The sequence below is a fragment of the Nanorana parkeri genome, unplaced genomic scaffold, assembly GCF_000935625.1.
Source record: "Nanorana parkeri isolate BGI_ZX_2015 unplaced genomic scaffold, ASM93562v1 scaffold442, whole genome shotgun sequence".
NCBI classification, from domain to species: domain Eukaryota; kingdom Metazoa; phylum Chordata; class Amphibia; order Anura; family Dicroglossidae; genus Nanorana; species Nanorana parkeri.
Window position 1 is genome coordinate 455,492 of NW_017306710.1, and position 18,442 is coordinate 473,933.

Sequence of the window (18,442 nt, forward strand, 5' to 3'; positions counted from 1 at the left end):
CCCATGGTCTCCAGGTGGACCGGAAAAGCTCCTCGGTGTTCCGTAGCGTAGAGGTGAGATCCTCCAACAATCATCTGCGAAGGCGGCTACTCTGTGCTCGCCAGATCGTTTTGTCAGACCCCGAAAGCCCTGTAGGGAACGTACGTGGCAAAGGAACGGTTCCAAGGTGAGTGCAGGGGGACGACCAGAGGAGGGCCGCAATGTCCCCATCCCTCCCAAACCCGGCCGCAGGCAGGACGAGGGAGGGAGAGGGAAAGATACACAGAGAACAACAATTGCTGTCCCCTCCACTTTAACCGGACCCACGCATCTGAAACAGATGGCAACCATCTTGGATGGGGACGAGGCAGCTGAGGCCGGAGATCTCCGGGCAAAAAGGTCGTACAGCAGTGGAGTACGGGGGTCGCCGTGAGTGCTGTGTATCCTCTGCTCCTTGGGCATGGAGAGGGTGAGTGAGGGTAGGGCTGAATGTCACCTGGAATCGTAGGTCCTGCACGGCTGTCACAGAGCTCCCCTGAAGTGCGCCATGTCCAGGCCACGCCCCTTCCCTATTAATGATTTAATAATCAATGTAACTTAGAAAACAGGGCATCTTGCCAGAGTTTTCAGGTCCATTAACCTTACATTTAAAGAAGAGCAAGCTTATTTGTACAGTCAGTCAGTATGTGACCCAGATTAGGTTGATTTTGTGTGTAAACCTTTGATGATTTGATGGTTTTCTATCTAGAAAAGATGATCACAGCATGCAACTTCCCCATGATCTCAGACATACTGCTTATGGTTCATAAATTAATAGTTGTGCAAGCAGACCTGCAGCCTAAGCTGGCCCATAACTAGACCAAAAACAAAATATATAATATATATTAGGGATGCACTGATACTTTTCAGATACCAGTGCCGATAGTTGGCATACCCCATGTGCCAGATTGTCATTGGGGAAGCAATTGTAGGTCCAACCATCCACCCATAAATAAGAGCTCATCACTTGATCTGGCTGAAAACCTTTAGACAGGGTGACTTTGATCTTATATTTATAGGTACATGTAACCTTTGCCAATGTGATTTCTACCATGACCATGTAGGGACATCATTACCAGAGATTCCCAGTCTATCTATCTTTAAAGAAAGTAAGGCCAAAAAATGTTCTCGTCCAAAAAATATTGGTCTTATGTAGTCATTGTCTCATTTCTGTGTGTTATGCCTTGCCCACAGCTCCTGATTAATAGCTGCAATGATGAGACAGGCAGGACCTGCTGCATGAGGTTCATTTCTGTAGGATGGTAGAATTGTATTTCAATACAGAGAGGGACATATTGAACTGTCTACTGGCCCACATTTTATTATGGCTTTAAATGTCCTATCATGTAGCAGATATTGTTCTCTCTTCAGAATGGCACATCTGGTAACATCCTTTCATGTAGCATGGTGCATCTCGTAATGTCTTTCCATGTAACAATGCATGTCTGGGAACATACCCTCTTGTTACATGGGGTATCTGGTAAGTATTTTGTAGCACAGGGCATGCCCTGTTGGCGGGTGCTATAAATAAGGCCTTGTTAAATCTATATACAGCATAATAAATTTGGAAGTATTTCCATATATAGTATACACTGAGTGGCCAGATTATTATGACCACCCCATCAGTACTTCGTTGGGCCATGAGATGACTCCACGAGATGACTTCGTTGGGCCGCCTCGTGACTCCACAAGGCTGTTAAATCGCGTTGTTTACCCATATCTTCAGGAAAAATCACTTCTACTGTCGTGGTAAACAGCCTGCTTCCCTATTTATAATGGTCTGGCCCTCTAGCAACTTCAGCGTGAAATTATAGCTAATTTGCCTACAAACGTCAGGGGGTCATAATAATCTGGCCACTCAGTGTATACACGTGGCTTTGTATAAGTTCAATCTTTCTGGAGAGCATAGACATTGTATCAATGAGCATGGAAGGTGATATACTGCATATGCATATATATTTTGTTGTTGTTGTTGTTTTCTTTAAACTCATACCACATAAGATTCTCTCTCATATATTCCATTTCCTGTTTCTTGTTTTTTATTTCTTTTACACCTTTTAAATTAAAAATGTTTAATTGCCAATACATGTTTTTATGATTTAAATATAATATTTAATACAGGATTCAACGATGAAACTAGTTTTTCAGAGCAACAGCAGATAAAGCACAGCAGCAGCTCCTCCACTTCTGACAATCTTTAACAGAAACATAGCCATAGAGCATAGGTTAAAAGGGGGTATGAATCATTTATCTAACCCAATCAGCTGTGTGAATAATTTAAATTATTATTTATTTCTGTAAACAGACTCTTTTTCAACAAAAGCAGTTAAGACTAGCCTGTTAAGAATGTAAAAAAGGGCCTTTAAATAGTAGATGTTAAATATTAATAGGCAGTATTTCATATGTACTTGACTTAAAAGTTGTATTTAGTCTTAACATACTACATAAAGAAGATATACAGTATATTCAAAAACACTACGTGTTCTTTTTGATAAAGAAAATGTAATCAGCCTCTTGTTCTTTTCCTAAATATAAAACAACAAAATGCGTGCTTCTGGTTACATTTCTGCCATCTACCCTTCCATAAAAAATGATAATTAAAGGCAACAGCAAGACAAATTATTTTTTTATTCATGAAAAGCACAAGCAGTTATCATGTTGTTTCTATGAAAGATAGGGAGTATTTTGTTCTCTTGTGTATCAGAAAAGGATTAATATTCATGGCAACATGGATACACAGCAGGACAATGGTTCCACCTACTTTTTTTTAATGCTCTTTTTATTATGCAATTAGGTATTTTATAGCAATTTCATACATTTGACCTCACTGTTGTTTTACAGAAAATCCACCTTGAAGTGCTAGTTTTTCCTTATTTATTTTTTTAAGTCAGAAAGCATGCTTCAATTATATTCATCCTAGGTCCCCTAGCTGTCTTATCAAGCTTGGGTTGTGTGCTGGAAAAATGATAAGAAATGAGAAATGTCACCCAAGGGATGGTCAGGGATTAGATTGAAGCATTGGTTTTTCAAGGCAGCCAATCAAGTAGAGTTAGGAAGTGGCTCTATTGTTCATACACTGGGCACTTGCTATTCTTCCCTCAATACATGAGCAAAAAGGATGTCTTTGCCATTGTGCGGAGATTGAAATTTTATTATTCACTGTTGAAAGTTCAAGTAGTATTGATTTCCAAAGGAGTGCAATTTCATGGAGCCCTTTTCAGGCGAATGGCGTAAGAAGAAAACGCAAAAGAAAGGATTAAACAAGCTGAAAGCCCCAAGGAGAAGCTGTATCAATCTGCCATTTAATGATGATGGTTTGCCATGGTTGCTTCTTTAAAGAGCTTTATCTGTAAGAAATACTTCTAAAATTTAACACAGAATACTCTTTTTTTTTAGCTATTTATTAGCTTAATGCTATCCTATACTTTATGAACATATACAAATACATGCACCATTACAAGCTTTCCATTAGTACAGCCAATCATATCTCTTTTAGGCCTAAAGTTGCCCCTCCCTTTTAGATTGTAAGCCGTCACAGGAAGGGCCCTCCTTACCATCTTGTCTTAAATTGAATTGTGATTGTAATGTTTTCCTTATACTGTAAAGCATTGCGCAAACTGTTGGCTCTATAAAAATCCTGTATAATAATATTAAAGTATCAGCTAGCCTCTTCTGTTTCCGAGAATTTCTGGCCACAGTTCTGATCTCTGACACCTACCAAGGAAGGGGTATCCAATTAGCAGATAGATGCCAAGGTGGCCATACACTTTACACCCATCGCAAGACCTTAGTCTTGCGATGGTTGTAAAGTACTTAAAAAAACGTACGATCTGCCCATCTTGGACAGGCAGATCGTACTTGCGATGACTGCAATGAGGGGCGGGCTTGCAAGGACGGCAAACGGGCAGTGTGCGCGTGCGCACACCGGCCCGTTCGTCAGTTGTCGAACAAGCAGGCCACTCACTCGCCGAGAATCGTACGATTCTCGTACGAGAATCGTACAGTGTATGGGCACCTTTACCTAATACTAAGTTGTGCTTATGTTCTAAAGAGTCAACTTCCAGGTTACAGATAAGAAGGGCAGGGTAGCATACAAGCAAAAATACATATGGCTATCCAAAGCTAACCATTTCACAGCCCTTCCTAGCTCAAAGCTAGAGTTGCGTAGGCAAGGGCAAACTAAAAAGTTTGTTCTCAACTAATTTTAATAAAGGGGTTGGAGGCATGAGCCAAGTCACTGATAAGAGCACTTTAACCTTTTTTCTATTATATTTCTTGCATTATTACTTGGGATATGCCAAAGATGGTTATGAAAAAAAACGAATCTATCTTATATCCTGTAGGTTCCTATCCACACTGTATTGGCATTGGCCATAGTTACTGATCAGGTGTATAATTCATCACCCCATCCCTCCTTGATTAGACATTTAATACAGAAGCTGCAAACGATGACACAGTTGAAAATGGTTAGTTTAAATGTAACATCGATTTGTACGAACACAGCAGATGTGCTGCATAAGCTCAAACTGAACTGGACAACTTCCAGGAATAGTACTTACTCTTGAGTGGAGTCCGAATTAAATCTTCAGGATTAAGCAGCACTGGTGTGTTGCAATAGAAGCTGGTTTTACAACCAGGTTTCAGTGGGAAATTATTTTACAATGCAGATCTCACTACTCCGTACTGTTAGAATTGATCAAACATATAACTCAGCATCATAAAATTTGTTTTCACTGTTAGGCCATGTATTTTATAAGCTAAAGAGGCAGCAAACACTTATTATCAGGCTGAGGGATATCTGTCCTGCTGACAAACAGAAGGTTGTATTAATGGTTACCATAATAACTTCTGTTTTGTTGATAATTTTACACAAGGAATAATACACAAGTGACATAACAGTCATCTTTAAACAGATTACTGAAAAAAAAAACTCACTAGCTTATTGGATACAAAGTACACTTTAATCCTTTCTGATTAATCAAAGGTGGGTATTGATTCATTAAAAAAAACTGCCAGCTGCTCTTCAGATGATGTTGAACAGCCAATCCTGTTATGAAATTTGGCTCAATATTGAATCTACACTGCCCAATCTGTTGTACACAGTCCATTCAAAGCGAGTGCCACTGATTTAAACATGATTTCAACAATTGGGTCATGCATAGGTTCAGTAGCGAGTTCTTCTGATTATCAGAAGCAATTGTTATTTCACTGAGATTTTTTTAACATGTTGGAAAACCTCCTTGTACTGATACCCTTGAATAGGGTAAAAATAAAATAAGTTTAAGGCTTCATTCACAGTTGCCACATGCGTTTGTCTGCATAATCTGCCAGGCTAGATGCTTTGTTTATGCTTAAAATGATGCTTGTTTACGAGCATTTACATGCATATGCATTTAGATACATCTGTCCTTTGTCCATTGAAACAGTCCATTAAAAGTAGCCAATGAGATTTCAGCAAATAAACACGTATTGCGTTTTACATGCGTTTTGGTGCATTTAAAAGTTCAAATCAATTCCTAGATGCACTTGACTTCTATTTTTTCTACATACAGATAAAGTGACTGCAGATAAAAGCATCTAAATGCAAGGTGTGAATAGATCCATTCTAAATCATTAGATGCATATATGTTCCTTTAGAAAACCCTTTTGAATGCATATAAATGCATCTAATCACACAGTGACACAAGTGTAAATGTAGCCTTATAGTATGAAAGGTGTCAAGGTGTACACATTCACAAAACCTCATGTCATCTAGTTATTTATTATATTAAACAAAATCTTTACAAATTCTAATATACTATTGCAATGTTGTTGTATACTCCATAGTGAATAGTACTTACTAACAATGAGGGCCCCAAATAGATTTCTACTTCGGAGTTTGGAAATTGAATTATGTCTTTACGCTTAACAGGAGTGTTTTTAAAGCAGATCTCCAGGGAAAATTATTATTAACCCTCGCCCTGCAAGGGTTAACTGCTTGTTTTGGTCTAGGGAGGAAAATAACAAAGCTGTACTCACCTGATTCCCTGAGCTGGCTGTGACAGTGCTCTCTCCTGCCTATCTCCTCCTCCTCTGCACCTATGTCCCTTGGTGCCCTCGTGTTCTAAAGACAATGGGGTCTATTCACAAAGCTGCCGAAGGATCTGGCCGTAGCTTCGGCATTACAGGACCTTAGACTGCTGCAGCAGAAGTGAAGAGATCCTCCAGGGAACGGCCTAAAAGCAAGCTGGCTCACGGAGTATAACTTTTTTTAAATTTCCTCCCTAGACAAATATTAGCACTTAACCCATGCGGTGTGGGGGTAGCCCCGCTGCAAGGGTTAATAATAATTTTCCCTAGAGTTCTTCTTTAACCACTTGCTGTCCGGAGCAATTTTTTTATATTTGCACACATGATAAAATCAATTTTTATGGCTATATACAGTATCAGCTTCAGATACAAACTAAAGAGCTGATTGGTTGCCATGGGCAACTGATCCAGATGCTGCCTGCTACAGTTTTGTTAAATTTCCCCCAATGTTGTTAAGTGTAAAGACATAATTAATTTTCAAGACATTGAAGTAGAAATTTGTTTTTGAGCCCTCAATGTTAGTAAGTACAATTCACTATGGAGTATACAGGGTATTCATTGAAGTTGTTAAAAAAAGATCTGCACAGTTTGCTAAAGGCCAAGGAAACAAAGCGACTTAAATTCCTAAGAGCCTAGTTAGTCATTCTGAACTTCAGAAATAATGACTTCGCCATGCAAAAATAAGTACATTTTCATCTATTCACACTCATCTATTTAAGCTGAACTCTCTTTAGACACTTCATTTTCATCATGGGATAGAAAAAACTTACAGAAATGTGAAATTACCGTATCCCTTTGTTAGATGAAAATGGCTCTTGTACTTGAGAATGTTTTAGAGAGTACCAGAAGCAAAGAAACAATTCTTTCTATTCACCAAGCAATTGGGCATGTTAGTGGGAGCTGAAAGAAAGGACGGCATTACAAATACACAATGCCTTTTCTTTGGATATAATATCCTTTCTGCAACTATTAATGGATTCTGGTGACTGTCCAGGTTTAATGTAAAAGCAAGTACTACGGCTAAAACGTTACATAACCTACATATACTGCTTTAGTCTTTTATCTGTAATAACATGCATTTATATGAAGGCCTTTCACCAAACTGTTCACTCTGTTAAGATAATTAATGCAGCAGTCATCCGTGTATATTTACATAGACAATAAAAAAAAAAAAATACTACAAGCAGCATGAAAGGAAAGACATTATAGTTACATCAATCCAAGTGCTGCTTGACCCAAAGAAAATCTTTTTAAAAAACCTGTCCGGAAACGTTTTGTCCAAATAAAAGAAACAATCATTGAATACCTTCTGCTTAAACTTTTCACATACAGCTATCACCTGCTTATGGTTCGGGATCTGTATTTTGAGGCTTTGGATAACAATGCATAGGGAATGATTTAAAAATGCTTTGCCTGGCATATAGTTGCGTGTATGCCATTTGCACAGCACTACCACCACTAGATGGCACTGAGGAATTTCCTATGCTCCTCGGCTCCATATAGTGGCAGTAGTGCTGTGCAAACAGCATTCATCCTGCTATATATATGCTGGGTGAAAGATTTGGTTTGTAAGCTCTCATGGGCAGGGCCCTCATAACCATCTTGTCTTGACTTGTATTCTAACTTTAATGTCCTCCTTATGATCTAAAGTGCTTATATTGTAAAATCCTGTATATTAATAATTTATAAATCAGCCCCATAGTGTTTTGCCAGCTGCGGCATATAACATCCTGACCACCCTGATGCAGAAAAAGATTATTAGCTAGGTTGGAATTTTTCACCTGAGCGTGCATTGTTCTGTGCTTAAAAAGAAGGGTCACTGGCACTCCAAGGTCTTTGATCAATACATCATATTCATAATATCACACAATCGTGACATTTCGGGCCACGTAGGGTCTCCTTCATCAGACAAAACAGTGTGATGAAGGGGACCCTACACGGCCCCAAAACATAGTGATAATGTGTTATTATGAACATGCATCAATAAATGCCTATTGATCAACAATCCTGGAGTGCCAGTGACCCTTCTTTTTCTTGTATTGAACGGCACCATCTGTCTGCCACTGTAGAACCCACCAAACCTCAGGGACTTATGGGTCAGGAGTGCGGTGGGCTTCAGACATTAATCTGATTGTTCTGTGCACAAATACAGAAGGAGCACGGTCCCATCAGGTGAGTGGTGGATATTTGAACAGTCTCTGATGCACTTTAAGGGTCACTTTCACAAAATAGGTCACATGTTAAAAATGCTTTGATATTCTTACTTTTCTGTGTCACAGCCCCTGCAAGTATTTTGCATTTTCAGGTATGTAAAATACTTGCGCTCCCTCCATCTGCTGTGGTTCCTCCCACCAGCTCGGACATCATTACAAGACATGCAAGCCGGTAAAAGGAACAACAGCAAACGGTGAGGGTGCAAGCATTCGACTCATCTGATGGTTGAATACTTGCAGCTGATGAGAGCAAAACCACTCCAAGTTCACTCCTGTGATGGACTATAATCTCACGTTTAGTTTACTAGTTTGTATTTGCCTGACGTAAATAATTGTATCAATCTGTATTAGCATTTTTAAAACTTTTTTAGTCCCCATATACTTCAATGTAAATGCCTTAAAACATTTTTGCATTATGTCACAGATGCTACTGCTTTCCATTGGGCCAAATAGAAAAATGGCTGAAAATGAATGCCAGCAAAATGCTCAAAAATGAATGTATGCGTGTAAATATGCTTTTTAAAAACCTGAAAACACCAATGTCTGGGTGTGAACATGGTCTTTAGGCATTTCCATATGGGGACAAAAACTCTCAAATCTGCTTGAAAAAAAGCTCATCTACTTTTTCAAGCCACAGGCTTACAAGCGACAGAACACTCTGGCGTGAATAGTGGCCATAAAAAACAATGGGATTCCTTGTGTTGAATGTTTTGTAGCTTTGAGCTACAACGTGCCCAGGTGTGAACGGGACCTATACAGACACCCTTCACTTAACGCCCGAGTTGCATTCCTACAACTAGGTCGTTAAGTGAATTGGTCACTAAGTGAGGAATAGAGGAAATCAGCTCTAATATACAGCACATGACTAAAGGTGCCCATACACTGCTCGATTCTCGTACGAGAATCGCGGGAAATCCCGCGATCGTACGAGAATCGAGCAGTGTGAACGGAGACGTGCGACCGTTTCTACTGTACGGTCGCACGTCTTCCGTCGAACCAGCATGTTCGAAAACCAGCCGGGAATCGTACGATTCTCGGCTGGTTAGAACGGTGCTCGGAAGACAAATGCTGAACGGGCCGGTGTGCGCACGCGCACACTGCCCGTTCAGCATTGCGATGATCAAGAGTGCGATCTGCCTGTCCAAGATAGGCAGATCGTACGTTTTTTTAATCCCTGTACAACCATCGCAAGACTAAGGTCTTGCGATGGTTGTACAGTGTATGGCCACCTTTAGGTTTGCATACCGCCAATAGCAATGTACAGTACAGTAGTCAATATTAGCCTACTGAGCAGGAACAGGAACGAGAATGAGAATGAGAAAGAGAATGAGAAAGGGTAATGCGGGGTAAGCTTGACCCAAGTTTTTGTACAATGTAGACTACCAACTGGTCTGAGAGCTAGTCACTAAACAGGTAGGTCATTAAGTGAGGAGTAGCTGTACATTGTTTTCCTTTAACAAAATATTCAAATAAACTTATACTTTAGGTTAAAGTACTTGAGACTGTTGCTCAGGAACTAAGGCACTAATTGTGCTGCATCTTGTGTGGTTTTTTTTCCCTTTAACATATGTCCTTTTTTTCAGTTATGACAATTATTTCCTGAACATATGACTTAAGTCAACAAGCCAAAATTGTAAGTAGACATATAATCTATATAGCAATCAGCAGCTCTGCTTTGTTGCTGCTTGGCATATGTTTAAGTACAACAACATGAGTAACAGGCCACAAAGCCGCACTGGTATCTGTTTGTACGAAGAGTGAACAAGACACCTGAAGTGACTATAAAAACAGGATGTGACTGATGTCACATAGTGATGTGGGCAAGTGTAACAGCTGTTCAGAGACTTTTTAAACTTTCACAGTGCAGCAGCTGAACACAGTGATAAAGAGCATATGATATAGAGATAGACATATGTAATGACAGCTGCTCTACCCACCAGCCAACCTACAGACCCCATGAAAAAAAAAAAGAACTAACTGAAAAACTTTGGTGGTCCACAGCTATGGGATCATTCTACAACAAGCTGCAGTAGAGGATTATACATGTTTCACTTGAAGACTAAAATCCACCCATAAATGCTTATTATTTTAAGCAAATGATACCTTTTAATGCTGTAGGATTTCCCTTCTGGATGAACCCTCTGACCTCAAGTTTAATAAGCAGGTTACAGTATATAATATTCAAATGTTTTTCCACTTTATTTTTCCATTTCACCCTTCTACAACCCTCTTTGATTTTTTTGGCTTTTTTTCTAGTTGGAGTAGCAGCAAGCATCTTTTTTTTCTCTCCCCAACTCTGAAAAGAACATAATGTTTCCACTTACTGACAATGAGAGGTTGTTCATATTTATGATACAGGCTTATGTTTAGGGTGTAGTTCCAGAAAAGCAGGTCAGTTGTTTAATAATAATTTGGTTGGCCCAAGCTGGACTAAGTCCACTTTGTACAGAAAGGCTTTGTGGCACATGTTAAACGTTTATCAGCACCTTTGGTGGAAATGTGTTCTTCACTTCTTACATCATAGTTTCCAATTGATCAAAAATAAAAAATAATAGAGAGCACCACTAAAAGAGTAAGTTTTTGATTTTCCTGGAGTTCTTTTTTTAATAGAGCAGGGAATGCTTTAAATTCCTGTCCCTTTTGCCATCTGTGTCCCTTTAAGGAGATTTCCCTTAACTTCCTGTCCTTTAGACACAACAGGAAGTGAGCAGAAATCTCTCCTTAGTGAGCTATATGCCTTCTTAGAAAGCTGTCACTGAAACAAGCAACCCCATTAGAAGCGTTCACCTCGATTCCCGTTTTATGGCAAAGCAAAAGTTTGGATTTTGCCTCACTTTCAGTCCTCTGACAATGTCCTCCAGGACAAAAATCGTCCTAGTTGGTACAAAACAAAAAACCAGGTGCTGTAATCCTTCTCTGCTATAACCAAAAATGAAAACAAAACACTTTGGCTTTAGATAGACTTTAAGTGGACCTCGATATTATCACTTATGAGTCGCCACAAGGAATGCAAGTTGCTGAACAAGCTTTACAACAAGAACTACGCTTTAATTAGACAGTGACTGTGTTACAACTATATGGACTACTCAGTGGCATTGTTAGCTAATGTCATTTCAAGGCAGCATCATAAACCTGGTTATATAAAATTTTCAAGAAGGAGGTACTGTATTTGCTGGCGTATAAGACTACTTATCATACTTAAAGCATCCCCGAAAATCGGGGGTCGTCTTATACGCGGGGTAGACAATGTATTCCTTTAGTTCGTTTAGGCCAAGCTGGCCCAAAACGAACATCCCTAATCTGTCAGCCCGCTGGATGTGCAGTAATACTGTATGTAGGGTAGCTTCGGCTACATACAGTAGCTGAGCCAATCACGGCGAGCGATGTACACAACATCTGCCAATCCAAGCAAGCTTTGTATTCATTAATAGAATACATTGCTCGCCGTGATTGGCTCAGCGGGGTATACTGTATGTAGCTGAAGCTACCGTACATACAGTATTACCGCACATCCATCCATGATGTTTTTAAATGGTGTTGCCTCGGAAAGGGGTAGTCTTATATGACGAGTATAGCCCAAAACCTATGTTTCAAGTGGAAACTTAGGGGGTCGTCTTATACACCCAGTTGCCTTATACGTCGGCAAATACGGTAGTTATTTTTGGTGAGCAGTATTGGGTTGCTAAACAACTATACACCTATGACCTAGTACCCACAAGGAATATGGAAGACAGTTGCCTTCCCTCTGTGTCACAAAGGTATTGTCAATAGCCTTATAACAGGGGACCATTCAGTCACATGTACAGCTATTTGAGGTCCAGCGCAGAGGAGATAACATCTGGAACAACTCTCATGCTGGGTATTGGATGTGTGCATGGGGCATCGGGTACAAGGACAAAGGGGTCTATTCACAAAGCTGCCGAGGGCAGCCGAGTGAATGACCGATCAGAAGTGAAGTGAGCCGAACACTATTCACTTCAGGCTGGTACGGCTGATTTCAGCCGATATACGGCTGAAATCAGCCGTACATCGGCTTGCTTCGTGTGGCTTCGGATCAGCCGAACATGCTCAGCATGTTCGGCTGATCCGAAGTGCAGAAGGAGTTCGACTCAGCCGATCCAACATCTGGATCGGCTGAGCCGAACCTCCGGCAGGCTTCTCACTGCTGTTCGGGCTATTCTGAAAGATCCCGAACAGCAGTGAGAGAATAGCCGAATGCCGCCGAGCGGCATTTGGCTCGGCTGTTCTGCTCGGTCCCTCTGAGGGACCGAGCAGAACAGCCGAGCCAAATGCCGCTCGGCGGCATTCGGCTATTCTCTCACTGCTGTTCGGGATCTTTCAGAATAGCCCGAACAGCAGTGAGAAGCCTGCCGGAGGTTCGGCTCAGCCGATCCAGATGTTGGATCGGCTGAGTCGAACTCCTTCTGCACTTCGGATCAGCCGAACATGCTCAGCATGTTCGGCTGATCCGAAGTGCAGAAGGAGTTCGACTCAGCCGATCCAACATCTGGATCGGCTGAGCCGAACCTCCGGCAGGCTTCTCACTGCTGTTCGGGCTATTCTGAAAGATCCCGAACAGCAGTGAGAGAATAGCCGAATGCCGCCGAGCGGCATTTGGCTCGGCTGTTCTGCTCGGTCCCTCTGAGGGACCGAGCAGAACAGCCGAGCCAAATGCCGCTCGGCGGCATTCGGCTATTCTCTCACTGCTGTTCGGGATCTTTCAGAATAGCCCGAACAGCAGTGAGAAGCCTGCCGGAGGTTCGGCTCAGCCGATCCAGATGTTGGATCGGCTGAGTCGAACTCCTTCTGCACTTCGGATCAGCCGAACATGCTCAGCATGTTCGGCTGATCCGAAGCCACACGAAGCAAGCCGATGTACGGCTGATTTCAGCCGATATACGGCTGAAATCAGCCGTACATCGGCTTGCTTCGTGTGGCTTCGGATCAGCCGAACATGCTCAGCATGTTCGGCTGATCCGAAGCCACACGAAGCAAGCCGATGTACGGCTGATTTCAGCCGATATACGGCTGAAATCAGCCGTACCAGCCTGAAGTGAATAGTGTTCGGCTCACTTCACTTCTGATCGGTCATTCACTCGGCTGCCCTCGGCAGCTTTGTGAATAGACCCCAAAAACACTAGACAATTGTACTGTGAACGCCTCTACAGTTTCCTTACATTGATAGACACCATTGTTCACAGCTAACAATCAGATCCAGTAAAATATTAAATTGGCACACTAGCCACAATTCTGATGCAAAAAAAGTCAGAAATATTACACAAATATAATAAAGGTTCACAAAGTATACTAGGCAATATTTACAAATACAAAAGGTGTCCAATGCAAAATGAAGGCTATACAGACACAAAGTTTCCAGATATATATTTTCACTTTCTGCCTGACTCTACACTTTGTAGCCACAATACTTTGGCATTAATAACGATACTACTTTATATCTGGAAACTTTGTATCTGTATAGCTTCTGTTTTGCACTTTATGCCTTTGTATTTGTAAATATTACCTATTTTACCTTGTGAACCCTAATTATATTTGTGAAATATTTGAAACATTTTTGCATCAGAATTGTGGCTGTTTCCTACTTAATATTTTACTAAATTGTTTTGTCACACAGGGAGGCTAGTGGGCTCCCGGATATAGTTATATCACTCACATGCTCTTATATGCTTACATTTTCTCTATATATCTTTTTTGAGAGGTGTGCGAGATACTACTATTAAATGTCTAACAGTCAGATACAAACTTAGCTTGAAATTTTTACTGTGATTGTTAATACAGGAAGCAGAAAGAGGACATTACCTAGCAAAAGCTTTAGGAAGTACATGTCTGTTGACGCTATATAAATCCTGCGTAATAATAACAATATTAATAATGTCAATTTACCATGTGAGGTGTTTCTGGATTCTCGCTGCAATATATTACAAAAACCTCAGGTTAAAGTAACCTAAAAAAAACCTTTCTGATGTTAGCACAGCTGCAGTGTTACCTGCTGAATGGTTTCACTTGTCATCTGGAAATGTCCTTTAATAAAGTACCAGTTAAATCCCCAAATCCTGAGATTCTTGCAGTCTCCTCCACTACTGTAAGTGTGTCTTTCTAGCTTCAGACAGATCTGAATAGGCTAAGCACACTTTCAGAAAACCTTCCACCTAAACTAAAATGATGACAAATAGGATCTGCATGGACAGCAGGAATGTCGGATTATACTGACACTTGATTCAGTGTCAGTGTTGGTAATGAGAGCCTGGACCATTATTACTATTGGCCTCGATAACAGCTTTTCTCTGCGTCCTCATACATCAGCACATGACAATATAAGAGCATATAGTACAAAGAGCAATATTTTCAAGTCTGCTTATAAATTATTTTTTGCTTTTCTGTTCTATATTTTAACATGTGCCCACACTGGCTCAGAGCATAACTAAAGGCCAATATTATTTATGCATGATGAAGCATGCAAGCAAACTCTCACAGGCTATGCCAGAGTCCTATCAAGTGTAGCGAAACTGCCTTGTAAACCTAGACTAGTAGTCAGAAATATTCCTTCAAAAGGCTTCAACCTGCATTAATTATCATTGTAAAACTTTAATACGATGCCACAGTAAAATGTTAACTGTAAGTGTACTTTAAGGCAATAGTAAATGTACTATAAGTGACTAAAAATGAATAAAATGCTGCACACAATGTATTATTTACATGTCATTTTGGACTGGATTTCATTCTTGTGCTCCTAATGGTTACTTTATTCTGTGCCACCCCCTATGACCACAGATCTCTGAAGTCACACACTTTAAATCATCCTGTATTTAAAAATGACTCTGCATGTAATGAGCTGCTAATGTATTCTATCTTTATCTTTGCGTGCTTATAACGAAAGACTTACTATAGCGTAATGAACAAGAAGCAGCTTTATACCTCCTATATGTAGGCTTCAGTCTAGCACCCTATGACTTACATATATTTCACATTCCATTTCTATTACACAGTATACATATGTGCAGTAAGGTGTTTGGTAGTATAATGAGGCATGGGACATGGTTTACGAGCCCAAACTAAAGCCCAGCCAAAACTTTTCTTTTAGTTTTCAACAGCATGGGTGGGAGGTAGAACCTCTGTTACATTTCTATTGCTTTCTATGTCCTTACCTACAAGTGACAGCAGGACAAAAAAAAAATCACACTGAGACAGGAAGACACAGAGAACAGTAAAAACTTGAGAGATGTTCTAACCCTTCTTCATGCTACTAAATATTAGTTCCCTTTGTTGCTGTCTCTTCAGAGGGATATTGGGGTTGATTTTGTAAAGGCAAATATGCTGTTCACTTGTTCTGCAATTCCTTTGTACAGTGAAAATTCCCTTGCAAAATGAGCAGCCTATTTTAGTAAAGAAACTTCATTGCATTAATTCATTTCCTTTTCATGCCCTGTTTCCAGGACAGGAAGTAAGGACAAATCTCCCAAGCAGAAACACTGAAAGCAAATGAAGCAAATAAAAATAGTTTTGACTGGACACACAGTTTGTTCCCACTCTGTGGGCTATTTGGATCTTGTAATCTGACCACAGGTTTATAGTATGGGCAGCAGAGTGGCGTAGTGGTTAGCACTTCTGGTGGGTTTCCTCCAAATACTCCGGTTTCCTCCCACACTCCAAAGACATGCTGGTAGGTTAATTGGCTCCTATCTAAATTGGCCCTGTATGTATGCATGTGAGATAGGGACCTTAGATTGTAAGCCCCTTAAGGGCAGGGACTGATGTTAATGTGTACTGTGTAAAGCATGTTTGTCAGGGGCCCGGGGGGCCGTTCCTCACCAGGCTCGCCGGCGAGGGCATGGGCTCCTCCTGGCAGGGCATCTGGCGCTGGTGTGGCCAGTGCGCATGCGCGAGTCGCGCGCCGGGTGCACGTGCGTGGTACACAAGCCGCGCCTGCATGCACGGAAGCGCGCTCGTAGTGCGCCATCCTACATTCCAGGTGCTACTCAGGCTGGGGGAGGACTTCAGCTTTCACCAACTGCCCTCGGCCTTGTGATTGGCTCCTGACTGGGAAGCTTCCTAGTTGCCCTGGCAGCCATGGGGCGGTCCTGGGTTCCCTGTGAATATAAAGCTGGTCAGAGCCTTGTCTCATTGCTGAGTTATTCTACCTCATGGTGAACACCCAGCTCCCTCCTGTGAACCTGTTTATTGATCTGACTTCCTGGCTACCGACCCTTTCGCTTGATCCTTCGACTACGATTCTTGCTGCCTGCCACGATGCGGAACTGGACTTCACTACTCTATTTGGATTACCCTTTTATGCTGCGATTTTGGACATATTTCGTCCCTGCCAAGGGGTTACACTCCCGGCCCATTATCTCGGCCCTGACAATGTTGCAAATTGTCAGCGCTATATAAATACCAATAATAAATAAATAGTGCACTTGAGTACTTAATTTTAATGGCCTCCTGCAAACCTAGGTAGCCAGTGGCCAGATCTGGTATCGTCATGCGTGCATGCACCTTGAGGAACCAGCACTGTAATCCTACAAAGCACACAAAAATATGGTTTGTGTAACAGTTGTAAACAAAAGGTAACAGTTTTCCAGCACAAAGAATCATCACACCAAAGTCCGTGTACAGCAAGCATTTATTTTCGGGTACTCACAGGTGATCTCAGACTGTATTAGGGATGAACCTCAAGCATATGCTTTAAACAATTACCTTTCAAAGAAATGATTTACCTTCTTCTAAGCAGAAACATAGAGACAATTACAGGGCCTTTTGTTCAAACCTCTAAAAAATTCCAATTCGTTGAGATGTCCAGAGTTGGGTTGCTAAAAAGATGAAAGGATTATGTATTTGTATTTTATGGGTTTTTTTCTAAACCCTTTATTTGCTTTTTCCTAAATCTTCAGAACATCAGGTGACTTCAAGGGTCCTTCCTCTTCTTCTTCAGCTGCAGTGGTGGGCAGTCTTTCCTCCTGGAATAAATGGCATGTGAGCGCTTCTCAGTCAAGAAGTACTGTAAAGCCAAGTTGTGTGATGATAGCGGCCCGGGTGAGCGTAACATTGAAATGTGGGTTAACAGGAAGTAGGTTGGGTGATGCTAAGCTTAATTCAGCCCTAAAGATAAGTGGTGCCTGGCATCAGAATTCATAAGTCTGTGAGGGCAGCGCTGGAGAGGAGGTGAGTATTGTAGGAGTAGCGTCAGTGATAACCAATGCAGGATAACACTACCGTTGGCTCCAAAGGGTGATCTACAGTAAAAGAACTAACGGGTCTACCTGTGTTTCCTCTGTAAGAAACCTCTATGATGGATCCACAGCACACCAGCACACCTTGACTCTAGGGTCAGTTGCTATGGGTTACTGCAATTCCGTAATCTTTTTGTCTAGGGGTAATTTCACTCATTTTGCCCATCAGCATTTACCGCCCACTATGGTGATTGGTTAAAGCAATGTCCAGGCTGTAGATATGATGCTGAGAACTTTATTGTAGAACTTCAGAGAAAGAGGTAGAATGTTAGGATCATCCAGGCAGATGTAGACTTCATTATATGGTAGAGTGTGGTCATGGGCGTCCTGAGGCCGCGTTTCACCCGGAGCGGAGAACGGGTGACACCCTGCTGTGCCACATTGCACATGCGCGTGACGTCATCGCGCATGCGTGGTTATGTAATTGACGCCTGCCAGCGGGCATCTTGGTGATGGACGCCGGCAGAGAGAGGAGGGGGCGTTCACCCGGCGGGATGAGGTATGCCGCCGGGTCCCCTCTTCTCTCCTGACACCGTCAGGCTCTCGGTCCATGACCGAGTGTTCGACTTTTTAGAGGAGGTGGCACAATGACTGTCAATCATTTTGGTGCCACCCCTCCAATGGTGTCACTCGGGTGCGGGCCGCACCCCCCTGTGACGCCACTGAGTGTGGTCACTGTCTCCATGCACATCAGGAAGAGTACCTGACACAGCAATACTTGAAGAAGTCACTAGTCATGTTCATCCTTGTCGTCAGTAATAACCACTGGGCCTCCAGTGCAATCACACGGCTAGTCCCCAGGTTTCAGGCCTAGCCATCTCAGACAATCCATAGCAGCCTCCCCAAAGGCAGGGCCCAGGGGGAGGAAGAGAGAGCTCACATGGTCCCCCCCCCCCC